This window comes from Psammomys obesus, unplaced genomic scaffold (genome assembly GCF_907164565.1).
Source record: "Psammomys obesus unplaced genomic scaffold, mPsaObe1.curated_primary_1811, whole genome shotgun sequence".
Classification (NCBI taxonomy): Eukaryota; Metazoa; Chordata; class Mammalia; order Rodentia; family Muridae; genus Psammomys; species Psammomys obesus.
The window spans coordinates 42517418-42532286 of record NW_026587216.1 but is presented as its reverse complement, the minus strand read 5'-3'; positions in this window follow the sequence as shown (position 1 = coordinate 42532286).

The following is a 14869-nucleotide window of genomic DNA, read 5'->3' as shown; positions in this document are numbered from 1 at the left end:
CTTCCTTCCTTCCTTCCTTCCTTCCTTCCTTCCTTCCTTCCTTCCTTTCTTTCTTTCTTTCTTTCTTTCTTTCTTTCTTTCTTTCTTTCTTTCTTTCTTTCTTTCTCTTTTCTTTTTTTTTTCATTTTTCCAACACAGGGTTTCTCCATGTAGCCTTGGCTGTCCTGAACTCACTTTGTAGATCAAGCTAGCCTCAAACTCATAATGATTCCCAGCCTCCCAGAGTGCTGGGATTACAGGCGTGAGCCATAGCTCCCCAGCTTACTCTTTATTTCAAAAATTAAAATAATTATTTAAAAAAATAACCACTGTGTATTATCACTTAAGAAGTTCTACAGTACATAAATGTATTTAACCACTTAATCAGAAAATAACCTTAGCCACAAATATTCCTTTTTATTGTTATTTCTACAGTTAATAATTTTCTCGAATGAGTTGTGCTTGCCTAGGTCTTTTGAAGAACAGTGCCTAATGCAAGGTCCAAGTCAGGAACTGAGTGAAAGAGAAATGAAGCAAGTATAAGATGTGACTTCAAATGGACCAGAAAAAGGCTACCTGTCACTTTCCCTACACTTCCTTTTGCACTGGCCAAGGATTAACTTGCAGAACTGCCCCCACTTAGTCTTCAGATTGCAATAGCCACTAAAGAAAGCAGGTTCAAGTTCCACATTTGTAACCTAATGTGGGGACTGTGAGCAATCAGTTCTCAAGCGCAGGCCCACGCTGTCTGATGTTGAGAGCCATTGGACCCTGACCTCAGTGCGGGCTCTAGTATGTTCCTGTAACTTGGCAAAGTGGGAACAGCATTTGTGGTGTGGACTGATGAGGAGGTGAAATTGAATGAGTCAATGAAAGTATTCAACCTCACTTTAGAGGCCTGACACGTGTGAATCCTGCTTTCACTCATTCAAGCTTCCAGGCTGTCTCCAACAATGTTTAAACACCTAAGACTGGATTTTTGGTGGGTCTCTTCTATGGTTCTTCTATTTCCTTATATGCTACTTTTAGATGACCTTCTGACCAACACCATGCCATAGGTATCTGTTGGGTTATTAAACATTTTAAACAAGGAAGTGCTTCTATTCCTGGGGTAGATCATGGATTTCTTTTTCTAGCTGATCATCCATTCTCTCCTTGACAAACTTCTCTGGAGTTTCTTTCCATACAATCAATTTCTGTTTGTTCTAGGGTTAAAGAGCTCAATATTCATAATATAAGAAGAACAGGAGACATTTCTCTTAAAAATGTGCTACAGTCATGTGGAGCCCATTGCTTTAATAAAATGGAATAACCATTTGTCTTAAATCAATATACTTTCAAATTTTGGATATGTTTGTAGGTTTTCAAAATCCACTATTTAGATTTGAATTTCAGAGCAGAATACATGAACTATTGATTAATGGGGGGGGGGGGGAAGCTCTGAATAGATTATCAATCCTTTTTTTTTTAATTTGGGTAACAACTACTGACATTTTGGTTTCGTAAATTTCTTGTTCTCTTTGTTTATATTATCAATATTATGTTTTATTTTTAAATTATTATGATTTTTTTTTAAGAAACAATGTTTCTCTGTGAAAGAGCCCTAGCTGCCCTGAAAGTCACTTTGTAGATAAGGCTGGCCTTGAACTCACAGAGATCTACATACCTCTGTTTCCTGAGTACTGGAATTAAAGGCATGCGACACGATAACCAGCTGATTTCTAAACTATTAAGAGGTATTCTTATCTAGTTTGTTAAAGTGTTCATCTACCTAGGACCAGGTAATCTAAACTTTAGATTCACTTAATGAGGTATATTGAAACTTAATACACTAAGACACCCTGAAGTGAATGAGAGGGTGAGGTAAGGCTGAAAACCACCCAGCACTAAGGAAGACTTCTGTGCGCTGTATGTGATAAATGAGCGCCTTCTATACAATCCAATACAGGTGCTGAATCCTTTGTTAAAATTAATACAACACAATGTGTAATCTCAACATAAATATTAATAAATATGAATTCTAGTATTTCCTTGGTACTCTCAATGGGCCATCTTTGACAGCCAGGGTTTTGAATTATATCTTTCTGTGTGACACAGATGGTATGTTAGGCCACCATGTTCATCTTTCTACCTCTGAGTAATGTTGTGAAAATGCAGATGGCTCACTCCTGTTATTGCTTTAGATACATATCACTCCTTACTTTCACCACCCAAGGAGGGACATAACATATGGCTAAGTGAAGACCTTTTGGAGATCTCTGCAACTCCTAAGTATAATGATATTTTTCTTCTTCTTCTTCTTCTTCTTCTTCTTCTTATTATTATTATTATTATTATTATTATTATTATTATTATTATTTGTATTTGTATCCTAGTTGTAGCCTCTTCCTCATCTCCTCCTGGTCCTACCCGCCCTCTACCTCCCTCCCCTTTCCTTCGTCCCTAGTCCACTGATAGAGGACGTTCCCCTCCCCTACTGTATGACCCTAGCCTTTCAGGTCCAGTCAAGACTGCCTGGATCCTCTTCCTCTTCCCACAGAGGCATAATGATTTTTGTATTAAAAAGGATGCTACTGAGGTTGTTAATTGAGACCGAATTGGCTGTCTCCTGCTTCATGCTCTAGCCTACACCTCCTGCTTCTCCATTCTAAAGAGCAGGATCTGCCTGGCATACTAATGTGCGTCTTGCACTTGATGTTTGGATACCATGACTCATGGTTACCTGCAATGAAGCTCTCTATTGCTCATGAAAGAGGAAGGCAGAAAGCTCCAAATTATACATTGGCTTCTAGAATTTTCCATTGATTTGTAGCTGCCAGGGCAGAGTACATTGAGAAGGTGACTCATTTTCCTCAGACACGAGCAACTTGGCACATGAGCCGAGATGGGCTTGTTTCCTGCTGCTGAGGGCCATCAGAGTGTGGAATATGAGTGATGGTGCCTTCTGCCAGGCTAGGTTTTCATAGTTTGTTTTACTTAATCTTCCTGTCTTGGGGAGGAAGAAGTAGGAAGTAGAGAGGATAAATCCAGAAATGTTCCCTTTAAAACTGAGCACTCATTTTAAAAAGCCCTGCTGTAGAAATATAAAGAAGAGGGACTAAGCATTACTCCCTTAAAAGCCTGCCTACCCATCATAGTCAGCGTTCTTTTGCTGTGATGAGACACCACGACCCCAGCAACTCTTACAAGGGAGAACTTTTAGCTGGGGATTGCTTACAGTTTCAGAGGTTTAGGTCATTGTCATCATGGCAAAGAGCATGGGGGCACACAGGCAGACAGGCTACTGGAGAAGCAGTTGAGAGTCCTACATCTGGGTCCATGGGAAGCAGGGAGAAAAAGACTCTGGACTTGGAATGGAATTTTTAAAACCTCAAAGCCCACCCCCCAGTGACACTCATCTTCTAACAAGACCACACTTTTGAATCCATTTAAATATTATCAGTCTCAGATGACCAATCATTCAAATTTGTGAGCCTGTCTCTGGAAACTATTCTCAATGAAACCACAACACTAGCGAAACCGGTAAAATGACATAACATACATGCAGAAAGCTCCTATCAGGACTATGCACATAGCAGGTATCCTATAAAATTAGTTTTAAAGTTCTAACAGTCTTTGAACTAATTGTTAGAGCTATGATGGCAACAAGTTGCTGGTAATTACTAATAATGGCCATTTTTTTAAACAAGTGCCTTAGTCACTCCTTATATATTATTGCTATTATTAAATACCTACCAAGGTTTGTTGACATAGAACAATGTGCTTCCTTGAATTGAAAATAGGCAGTAATTCAATAGAAAGATTTATAGGCAGTGTAGAACCCCTTAAGTTGAATTATATTAAATACAGTACTTATAGTACCCTTGATGTAAGCTTTTTTTTTTAAGCATTAGAGGAATCAAACAAACAAAGTCTATATTTCTGCATAGGGTGTTTTATACTCAGTGCTGCAATATTTATGTTTGGCACTAATGGCTCCAGCAGAAAATATAGGCTGTGTGTCTTTTATGTGCTTGATAGTTCAGAATCATTGATACCCAAGAGCTTACTACACCCACTGATTTGCGTCACAATACTTACATGCTGAAAAGAATATTTATTTTGCCATTTAAAAGCAAGCTACGCCTAATTTTGTAATTGCTATATACTATAAGATTCTATTTATTAAGTGAAGTTTCTAAGTGATCTGTCATTAGTAAATTACGTAACATAGTCCATTTTACACAATGGAATGGCTTTCCTGAACTCGATTCATTTGAACCAGAGTGAAAAGTATTCTTTTTGCTGCATAACAAGGAGATAAGTAGAAATCTGTTGGAAATGCCCAAGATAGGGTGATCCATGCATCATATGAAATGATAATGCAACTGATAATTGAGATCAAACTGACTGCCAGGTAGTAAACTTACTTTCAAAGCAATCAGAAGCAAAGTCATTGGCTCTACACATATTTACAACAAATGGATTCAGATTCCGTTATTTTATTCCGTTTTGCTTATAGACTTTTGAAGTATTTCTTATCTTGAAAGAATCTGATAGTTCGGTTTCTCAAATAATGACAGTGAAGGTCAAACTGGGGAGATGGTTCAGTAGATAAAGTGTTTTTGTGTGAGCGTGATGAACTGAGTTCAATCCCCAGTATCATTAAAATAAGAAAAAAAAAAATAAGAAAAAAAGCCAGCACTAGGAAGCTAAAGAAAGGCAGATCCCTGGGAACTGCTGGTCAGCCAGACTAACCTATGTGGTGAGCTTCAGGCCAGTGAAAAACTGTGTTTCAAAGGACAAGATGGATTGGACTGAGGGACAACACTTGAGACTAACTTCTGGACTCTGTACACAATTCGAATGTTAGATCACTGCCATGCACCAGCAATGTTTCTTTGGGAAGCATGAGTTCAATCACATTGACTCAAAGCTTTGTACTTACTATTATAAATACTTCTGTGATTAAAGGAAGGTGATCTGATTTTCCCAAACTGCCTAGTTAATTGTTTCAAGATAAAAAACTACTAAATAAGGTGTTGTATGCACACAAAAGATTTTAATACAAAAATGAGAATACGATTCTTGGACTAACTCTTCTCCCAAATTGTGTTTTCTTGATCCTGAAAGTTCTTCACAGAGGTTAAATAGATAACCAAAAAATAAAAAAATAAAAGATTGTCAGTGAACTAGTCTTCCCCAGTACAACATGATAAAATAATGTTCCCTTCTGACAGTGATTGTAACTGTAACCATGGAACAAGTTAATCAAATACTAGGGTAACATGAAATAACTTATTTATTATAACTACTTCTGGAGTGGCTTTTGAAAGATCAATCAAGTAGCTATTTCTTCAGTCCCCCAAATGATTTTGTGACCCCTCTAATATCCATATATATGTACTATTACCATCACAACTTAAATGCATGACCCTCTGCCATTAAATTCATAGTAAACCATGCTTTCTTAATTACACCTCAAATTAACTAAAAGATAAGCATCTGAACACACATGTGAGGGATTATTCTTAATTCAATCATTTGAAGACCCACCTTGAATGTGAGTCAAACCTTTTGCTGGCAGCCTATGTCAAGGGCATAGAAGAAAGAAGAGTCTCAGTGGGAAGGTCATTCCTTCACTGGCATCAAAAACTACTTGTCTGGGATTCCGGTATATACATACTGAAGACCAGCTGAGATATTCAGCCTCTTCAACTGGATCTGGATTCTTGGACTTGATTATACAGCCATTGCTGGACTAGCTGGACCATCTAGCCTGTAAGCCATCTAAAATATATTTATTTATTTAAATATCTATATAATATCTCTATTATTTAAATATCTATATATATTTAAATAAATAAATATACACATTTCTGTCAATGTATAGAATTCTATCATATATATATATGTATACACATACACACATATATAGGAATATATATTCATTCTATCGTTTTTGTTTTCTCTATAGAACCTTTCCTAATGCATTACTCCTTAACATTTTGAGCCTAGTAGTTCAAGAAAACGTATACACCTATAGCTTGCTAGCACTTATAGTTCGAGTCTTCTTTAGATTCAAAAACTCTGGCAAGGAATATGGCAACTGGAAATTAAAATACTACAGCAATAGCAGCTAGGATAGGATGAAAGTTAAAGAGTATCCTTAATATGTTTTCTACTCATGTTGCCTCTTTGCTGGGTCAGCTGTCTAGTGAGAAATAGAAAGTCCAAGGAAGAATGTGTGATAATCATGGCTAATGGACTAAAGCATGTAGAAAGAGAAAAATGCCATAAACATACAGGAAGATTAAAATTTGATTCAGAGGAGATGGTGGTCTATTTCCTCCACCCTGTTTGAATAATAACCTCCTCTTATTACAATGGAAAAAAATTCTCCCTCTCTGTAATCCTATAATTCTTTCTGCAATTTTTGAAAGCCATCAAAAAAACAACATTGCTGAGATATAATTAATTTATTAAACAGAAGATTATGTTTAAAAATCCTCCTGTACACCAAATGAAACCTTCAAGAGATTAATGACATTCTATAGAATGTGGGAAACTATTTTTCATCTTCTCTGTTAAGGGATTAGATCCAAAACATGTAAAAATCTCCACAGTCAATAGAAACACAAACATAGAAAGAAAATAAATGATCTTTAAAATAGACAAAAGACTTCAGGAGACCTTTTCCCCAGGAAACAATATAGAATGCTAGCAGGTTTCTGAAGGAAGGGCTCAGCATTACTAATCATCACAGATATTAAGATCAAAACCACTATAAAGTATTACTACCTCTGTCTTCTAATGTCCACTGCCTTATTATTGCAAGAGCTACCATATGTAAACATTTCAGATATCTATAAACAGACAAGTTGCTAAAGGAAATGTAAGATACAGATGCTACACAGAATTGTACCCAACCTTGCGGAAGCAAATGTCCTGCCATTATAAAACTATAGATAAACCTGGAGAACATTCTTCTACGAGAATGGAGCAGGCACAAACGACAAGCCTTACATGGCTCCAGTAATGTGGTGTGTCCAAGTACGTGTCAAGTTTGTAGAAGAGTTGGAAGAAAAGGGAAGTGTAAAACTGATTTTTAATAGACACCAGGATTCTGCTGAAGCAGAGAGAGATTTAAATGTGTCTCTGTAGTTGTATCTCAACCCTGAATTCAGTCCCTCTGAATTGCTCTATCTCCAATCACCCAAACCATTCTGCTGGCATTGTCTCTCTTATTCTCGGAAGGCAAGAAACTAAGTCATTAAGCTAAATCATGCCGAAGTTAAAATAATCTAGAAATTCTTTTTACACCATGCCTCTAAGATGGTTATTTAACCTTTCTTGGGCAGCTGCTGTCCTCTCTTTTGCTGCCTAATTAAACCAGGGAAGAAATAAGGTCAGGTGTGAACAACCAGCTACATACTTCTTCATAAAAAAGCAGTAAGGCACCTGATTTTGGAATTTTTTTCCCTGAAAATTTAATATTGTGCTTCTTATTTACATTGCGCATTCCCCACCCCACTCAGGTGTAAACTGACGAAGTGTTAACCTCTTCTATTTCATCTGTGCATACGGCACTCACTCCTAGCAGCTGAGGATGGCTGGACCTTCACCTCTTCTTTATTTCCTCAAAATAACAGTTGTCAGATGCATAAATACAGACACGTCTATATAAATAAAGCCTCAAAAATAAACCTGTGCGGAGAATCATAAGCTCATACTAAAATACTTTAACTCAATCAATTGGTGCGTTTGCCTTTTCCAGTGTGTGTTATCTTAGATTAATTGTCATGCTGTCTCATGTGGTCAACCTCATTCAACTAAAACATAGCTGGGGTATTTGAGTGCCTGAGTATGCTAAAAAGCAATGCAATTATTTCTCTATGTTGCTAGCAGAGCTCAGAGTCTCATCATCTCTGTGGCCCAGGCAGATGCTGGAATGACGGAAATTGTAAATCCTGGGCTGCACCGATAAAACACATGCACTACAGAACACTACCAAAAGTTTTCCATCAAGGGGCAGAGACTTGGCTTTGTAAACTGTTCTACTTTTTTAAAGAAGACTGTCATTTCAAGGAAAAAGAAAAAAAAAACTAGGTGTTGTTAGGTGTTATTGAGGTAAATTACAGGAAGTATGTCTTTGTGATAAATTGTCTTAGATGGTGATTGATGATTAAGATAAAAACGGTTGTGCCAGATATTGAGAGAAAACAATAAGAAAAAAAATATGTCCCCATAGAAATTATGTTAGCTAGTCAGGGTCATTGTTCTACAGTGACAGTAGAAGCGCTTTATAACTTCTCTGCCCAACAGTCTAGGCACAGCCACATGTCGCTGCTCATCACTGAGGAGGAGGCTACTACATTGATCAAAATTCTATATTTTGTTTATTTTCAATTAAGTATCACAGAGTCTCAGTAGACAACCCAGGAGGACCTTGAATTCGTAATCCCCCTGCTTTAGCCTCCCTAGTGCTGCAATTAAAAAATCTATACCATCATACTCAGTTTGAAACATCTTAAAAAAGTCATGCTATACCCCTGGTTACACAACACACTAACTACTTCGGCTATCCAGTAACGTCCTTCACTGCCAACAGTATCTGTACCCAGGAACCCAGATGTTTTGTTTGTTTGTTTGTTTTGTTTTGTTTTTAATTTCAAAAATCTGCATTATCATGGCCAAAGGCATCCTTTTTTATTTAATTATTTTATTTTTATTAATTACAGTTTATTCACTTTGTATCCTCCCTGTACCTCCCTCTTCTCTCCCCTCCAAATCCTACCCTCCCTATTCCCCACCTGTGTTCCTGCCCCAGTCCACTGATAAGGGAGGTCCTCCTTCCCTTCCCTTTGATCCTAGTCTATCAGGTCTCATCAAGAGTGGCTACTTTGTCTTCCTCTGTGGCCTGGTAAGGCTGCTCCCACCTCAGGGGGAAGTGATCAAAGAGCAGGCCAATCAGTTCATGCCAGAGACAGTCCCTGTCCCCATTACTATGGAGGCCACTTGGATACTGAACTGCCATAGGTTACCTCTGTGCAGGGGTTCCAGGCCATCTCCATGAGTGGTCCTCAGCTGGAGTATCAATTTCAGAAAAGACCCCTGTACCCAGACTTTTAGGATCTGTCGCTATCCTTGTGGAGCACCTGTCCTCTCCAAGTCTTACTATCTCCCACTTCTTTCATAAGATTCTCTGTACTCTGCCCAAAGTTTGGCTAGAGTTTCAGCATCTGCCTCAATACCCGGCAGGGTAGAGCCTTTCAGAGGCCCTCTGTGGTAGGCTCCTGTCCTGTTTTCTCCCTCCTCCAATGTCCATTCTCTTTGCCTTTCTGAATGGGGAATTCTTGGTCACATGTACATTTTCATGCATTGAATAAAGAAGGTTAGAAGTGATGAGGAGACAAATACGTGGGATTTCAAGGATCAGTTTCTCAAATGCCTCAACCTTCACCTGAATTCGCCCTTACATGATACTTTAGTTTTCCATTGATCCCCTAGTGTGGTTGAATACTAATCACCCTATGTGAACATCAGTTCCTACCAATGCATCTAGTGGTTTCTTCCCAGGTGATCTATTTATGATCCGTCTGCCATTTTGTATTTCAGTGTATAATTATAGTTATACACTATATACACATATATAGTTTTAGTGGAATTTTCTCATTTGAGCTCCTGTGCTCGCTCCAACAGCCAAAAAAATCATCCAATAAAAACCTCAATGCCAAATACCGATTTTCATTTTAGAGGAAGCTCGCAAGTAAGCCTACCAATCAGATAATGCTGTTATATTCATACTACTGACTATGAAGTAACATCTGATAAGAGGTAGTTTTTAAAATACAGATGTTTTGAAGAAGGAAGCAAATTATGAGACTATAAATGCAGTCTGTACAGCCATCATTAAATTTTTATTTATTTTCATCTATATAAGAAAATACCCAGCATGCCTATCCAATTTTGTATCCATGCAGAAATGCTGAGGTGTGGGACCTTTCAGGACAGACATCTCTTCCCCAAACTGGGTGAGAACATTTATCTATAATGATGATGCTGCACTTGGAGCAGAAGTCATTGTCATTGAGAACCAAGTAACAGGACATTTCCAGAGCACCTTGGAGGACCAAGTGATTCGTGAGGCCACAGGTAGTCACTGCTGATTAGGTAAGCAAAATCATGCAGTTCTTCCATTATTTGAACCGGAATCTCCTGTCAGTAACCTGAGGATGAACTTGGGATAACAGGAACCTTTATTTTGTTCCTTTTGCTAATGTAGCCATGCCTAATAAATGTTATTTCTGCATATATATATCTATATATCTATATATATATAGATATATATATCTATATATATCTATATATATCTATATATATAAAACTTAAATTAAAAAAGACAAGAGAGGAAGGAAGGAACAATAAAGAATAAAAGAGGAAGAAAAAAAGAAAGAGAAAGCTTAGTGTTTTTCAAAGTATAGTTTTGAAACCCCTAGTTTTAGAGTCACCTGGCAAATTAAATGGCTGTTTTCTACGTTCTGCTAAGTGACTGTCAAAGAGGGTCAGGAAATATGTGTTTTATGGGAGGCATGCATTTAGATGAAGCTGGTGAAATAGCAGGAATGGGTGAAAAGCTCCTGTGGACGCTTGCAGATCACAAGGAAACTCATTGGACCACAGCCCAGGACGTTCAGCTGAGATTTTGCCAATTCTCAAAAACTTCAAAACTATTCAGTCTAGGCTTCAAGACCAGAAGACTTGAGTTTAGACCCTGGCTTTCACACTTCCTTGCTGCTGGCTCTTGAGCAGGTTGTTACTGTCATAAGCCTTGGCTCCCTTCATCTTAGCTATAGGCAATAGTGCCATCTCAAAGACTGAGGATGAGCGGAGAAGACAACGAATTGTTCAGCAGAACAAGTATTGCCAATGTCATCACCTCTCAGAAAAGCCCTAAGAGTTTATAAATCATAAGGTATTTCTTGAAAATATTTAAAGTAGAAGCTATAAAAACGCTCGGTTCTTTAGGGGAATAATGAAGTTAGCAGCTAAAATTTTGATTGAAATTTGGAGTGACATTATTTTTCAGGGGAGACGTTAAAACCAATGGAATCTTTGGACAAGAGTTGAAATCTGGGATGTGTGCAGAAGGATGGAATACGTTAGAAGACAACCCCCATTGTGCAAAGAACCCATCCCTGAATAAAAAGTAGCAACATTGCAAAATCTGCCTCTTTCTGCTGATATAAAAAATAAATCTCTCTATCCCCCTCCAGCTATAGAAAAAAATCAGGTCTTAAAATTATGCTTTCCAATTTATATTATATTATTTCATTTTTATCAGTTTCTATTTGCCAAGATATGTTTCTTTTTTCCATGTTTTTCTCATTTACATAAAAATATAATGAAGAAAAAATATAAGAATATCGTCTTCCCAGATGGTAATTTGGTTTCTGTGGAAGGAAGTGAAAAATAATACAGTGAAAATTTGTGAATAAGGAGTAAGGATAGTTGGATGATTCGTACTCTCTTTTGGTGCCATTAGCAGCTGGCTGTGTGATCATAAGGGCACTACCAACCCCTGCTGTGTCACCCAGCTCTATCATCTGTAAGACTAGAAAGATGCCAGCTGCCCTCTATGCCTGTGAGACTGGTAATAAGATCAAATGAGGTGTCACAGTCAGTGCTTTGCAGAAGCATAACAAAAGAACACTTATTTTTGGTAAATGGTGGAGCCTCTTTTCTTAAGCCACATGCACCCATATCACCTTTAAAGGCACCAAGTAGAACTGAAAGAGGCAACGTATAATTATAATGGAGCTCAAAAGCTCTACTCTCCTGGGCCTCCTCCTCGCCCTCCCATTGTCATGTCTGATGATTAATTATGCTGCTCCTTGACTTCCCTCTTTGGTGGCTGGCCACCCTAGGGTTGCAGCCACTTTTCAAATCCATCTTTAGGCTTTCCAGCTATCCAGGACTGAAGTCCTTCCTGGTGTTAGGGCATGCCAAAGCTGAACCCAAACCCCCCCATTAGCCTAATTGACAGCATGGTTTTTCCCTGGGGAGAAGAGTGATAATCTAGCATTTATCTTGTCTGTAGTTTTATCACCACTGTGCTCAGGCAGAGATGTTTAAATATAAAAATGAGATAAGGCACATTCTTCCCAGACTATGTGCCATTAATGCCAGGTTGGGGGTAAAAAGAATGAAAGGGAAGCATCTGGGATTGTGGTCCCCTCTGTTGCTGTTTTATGTCTCAAGTGGCCTTGGAGTAAGGGGATGCCCATGAGGGCACTAAAGGACATCCCTTTGTAATTGAGAGCAGGCAGAAGCTGCATGGCCACTGCGACCTATGGAGCAGCTGCCTACCCGCGGCTGGACTGCTGCTTTTCTGAGAGACACGAGAAGCCCATTAGCAACATGAAGGGAAGGTTTAATTCTGCAATGAGATGTGGACAAATGTATGCCTCCCATTGAAACCCATGCAGTAGCTTCCAAAGTTAATTAAAAGCTAATTTTCTAATGAGGTGGTAACACTGGCAACAGCTTACTATCAGTGTGGGAGCTACAGCCAGCAGCCGGTGAGGGAACAAGCAGCCGCCCTCTTACAGGACGGAACATCCTACCTGCATCCATTAATTAGCTTCCAGCTTCATTGCTTTGCTACCAGACACTGGTATAGACTGTCACAGAAATCATCAATTGCTTTGGCAGAGCCAAGATGTGTTGATACTTATTATGCAGCCGGCTATTTGTAGCCATAACATCACAGGCAGAAATCCATTCTTGGAAATATTAAATCTAGGGGCCGTGCCACGGACACTCTGTTCTGTCAAGTGCCAGGGGCACTTTAATCCTTCAGGCAATTGCTAATTGTAAGCCAGACTTGCAATTAGCCTTAATAAACAGAGCAAAAGTGCCTTAAATTAACTGCACTTATGTTGGTCTTGCCTCTTGTTTTGATCTCAAACACATAGCCAAACAAGATGACTCTTGGTCATTATCCTAATGATATAGGTCTCCTGGCCATAGCCAGACACCTGTGGCCATTCCTTGGCATTCTTCATGGAAAATGTGGAATGGTGTCAGGCAAATAGATGCTGAGTATCAGCACACTAAGAAGAAAAGCATTACATGGAATCTCAGAATCTTTGATACTTTGGACTTGCCATTTTATTAAATTATGTTAGGAAATTCATTCCTTCTACTATCTGTGACCAAATGCTGATACAAGGCGAGATAAGAAATGAAAATTTTACTTTGAGTCATGATTAGATATGGCAGCAGGGACATGAATAACAAATGGGAAACAACAATTTTTCGTGTGTGTGTGTGTGTGTGTGTGTGTGTGTGTGTGTGTGTGTGTGTGTCTGTAGGGCATATCCTCTGGACCGTACCATTATGAGGTAGTAGATTCCAGTTTCCTCAAGTCTTCAAATCTCTTCATCAATGTTAAGCCAAGGAATATCAGGCTTTCCTAACTCATTCATAGAAGGCTATGTTTTCAACTATACATCAGCTAAAAACTGAAATGAACTATTACCACTTTTTAAGCAGTGCAAGCTTTAACATTAAATCAGGCTCTCTGAATTCAACAAAATGCAGTTTTACATTTTTTTTTTCTATCAGTATCTGGCATCCTTAAAATCTATTTACATATGCATACTCCAAATTTCTGCTTCTACGGATTAGAAATCTCCGCGAGTTCTGTGTAGGTATAGAATGCTTTCTCATACAATATATTGTGCATCTCACCTCTAGAGGCCTGATGAGACCTGAGTCTGGTTATCAGTGCAGAGGCAAAGGGTGGTGATGAGACTTGGCACGGAAGGGCATCACATTTTGTTGCTTGGCATCTCATTCAGAACAAGTCACTTCTGTATCCATTGATATTGGAGAATCAGTTTCCTCAAGCTAGAGCAGAAAGGCAAATAAGAGAGGTGGGAGGGGGACACAGCTGCCACTAAGGGTGTGGAAGTTCGGTGTCCTAGCCTCACTGGAGTCCTCCCACACAAATGTGTCCCACGTTTCAAGAGTCACTTTTCCTATCACTTTAATTCCAGATGTACATTGAAAGTGAAACTCAATCTATGTTCTACTCCACCAATTACATGGTGATGGCTTGTGTTTGGATTTCAGTATGTTCATTTGTATGGTTACAGAGAGAAGATTCTAAGAGTATGGCTAGAAGCCTTTACAGATTTTTATGCACTTACATTGCTGAAAAGTTGAGTCTTTGACTGAATAGTTTCATTTGATGTTTTGTACAGAGATGCTTCTAAAAGAAAAGCAAGCCAATATCATTATATTTGGTGATTTCACCTGAAATGTTCCAAAGGATTATGTCTAGATCCCGTAAGCCACTTGCCTTTGACAAGTGGTAAACCAGGGAAATGAAATGTACTTACTTTACATCTTTATCATTGTTTACCATAATATCTGGAGCATCTTTAGTAAGTATAATTATCTAGAGAGCCAACTCCCAAAACAGGAGAAATTAATTTTTAAAATTCTGTTTCTCAAGAACTATCTCACTTCTGGTACCAAATCTGTATGAGAGCAGGGTTATCTAGAAGAACAGAACCATTAGAATATAAATATATTGTAAAAGAGATTTTGTTTGGCTCACTTATAAAAGAAGAGAGAAATATTCTAATTTTGTCCAGGTCCGTACTGGAGAGGCAGAAGATACAGTGTACTTGATTTAAGAGCTTAGATTCTTCAGCCGTAAGTCCCTAAAAGGGCCATAAGTCCCTAAGAGCTGAGTCCATGCTGGAAAGCTGAATATGCTGGGCGTTTGGCATCAATGACAACAGGAATGCCATGTGGAGCTGTCATAAAGAAGTAAAGGCAGGTGTGGTCACTAAAGGCAGGTGTGGTCAGGTGTGGTCACTAAAGGCAGGTGTGGTCA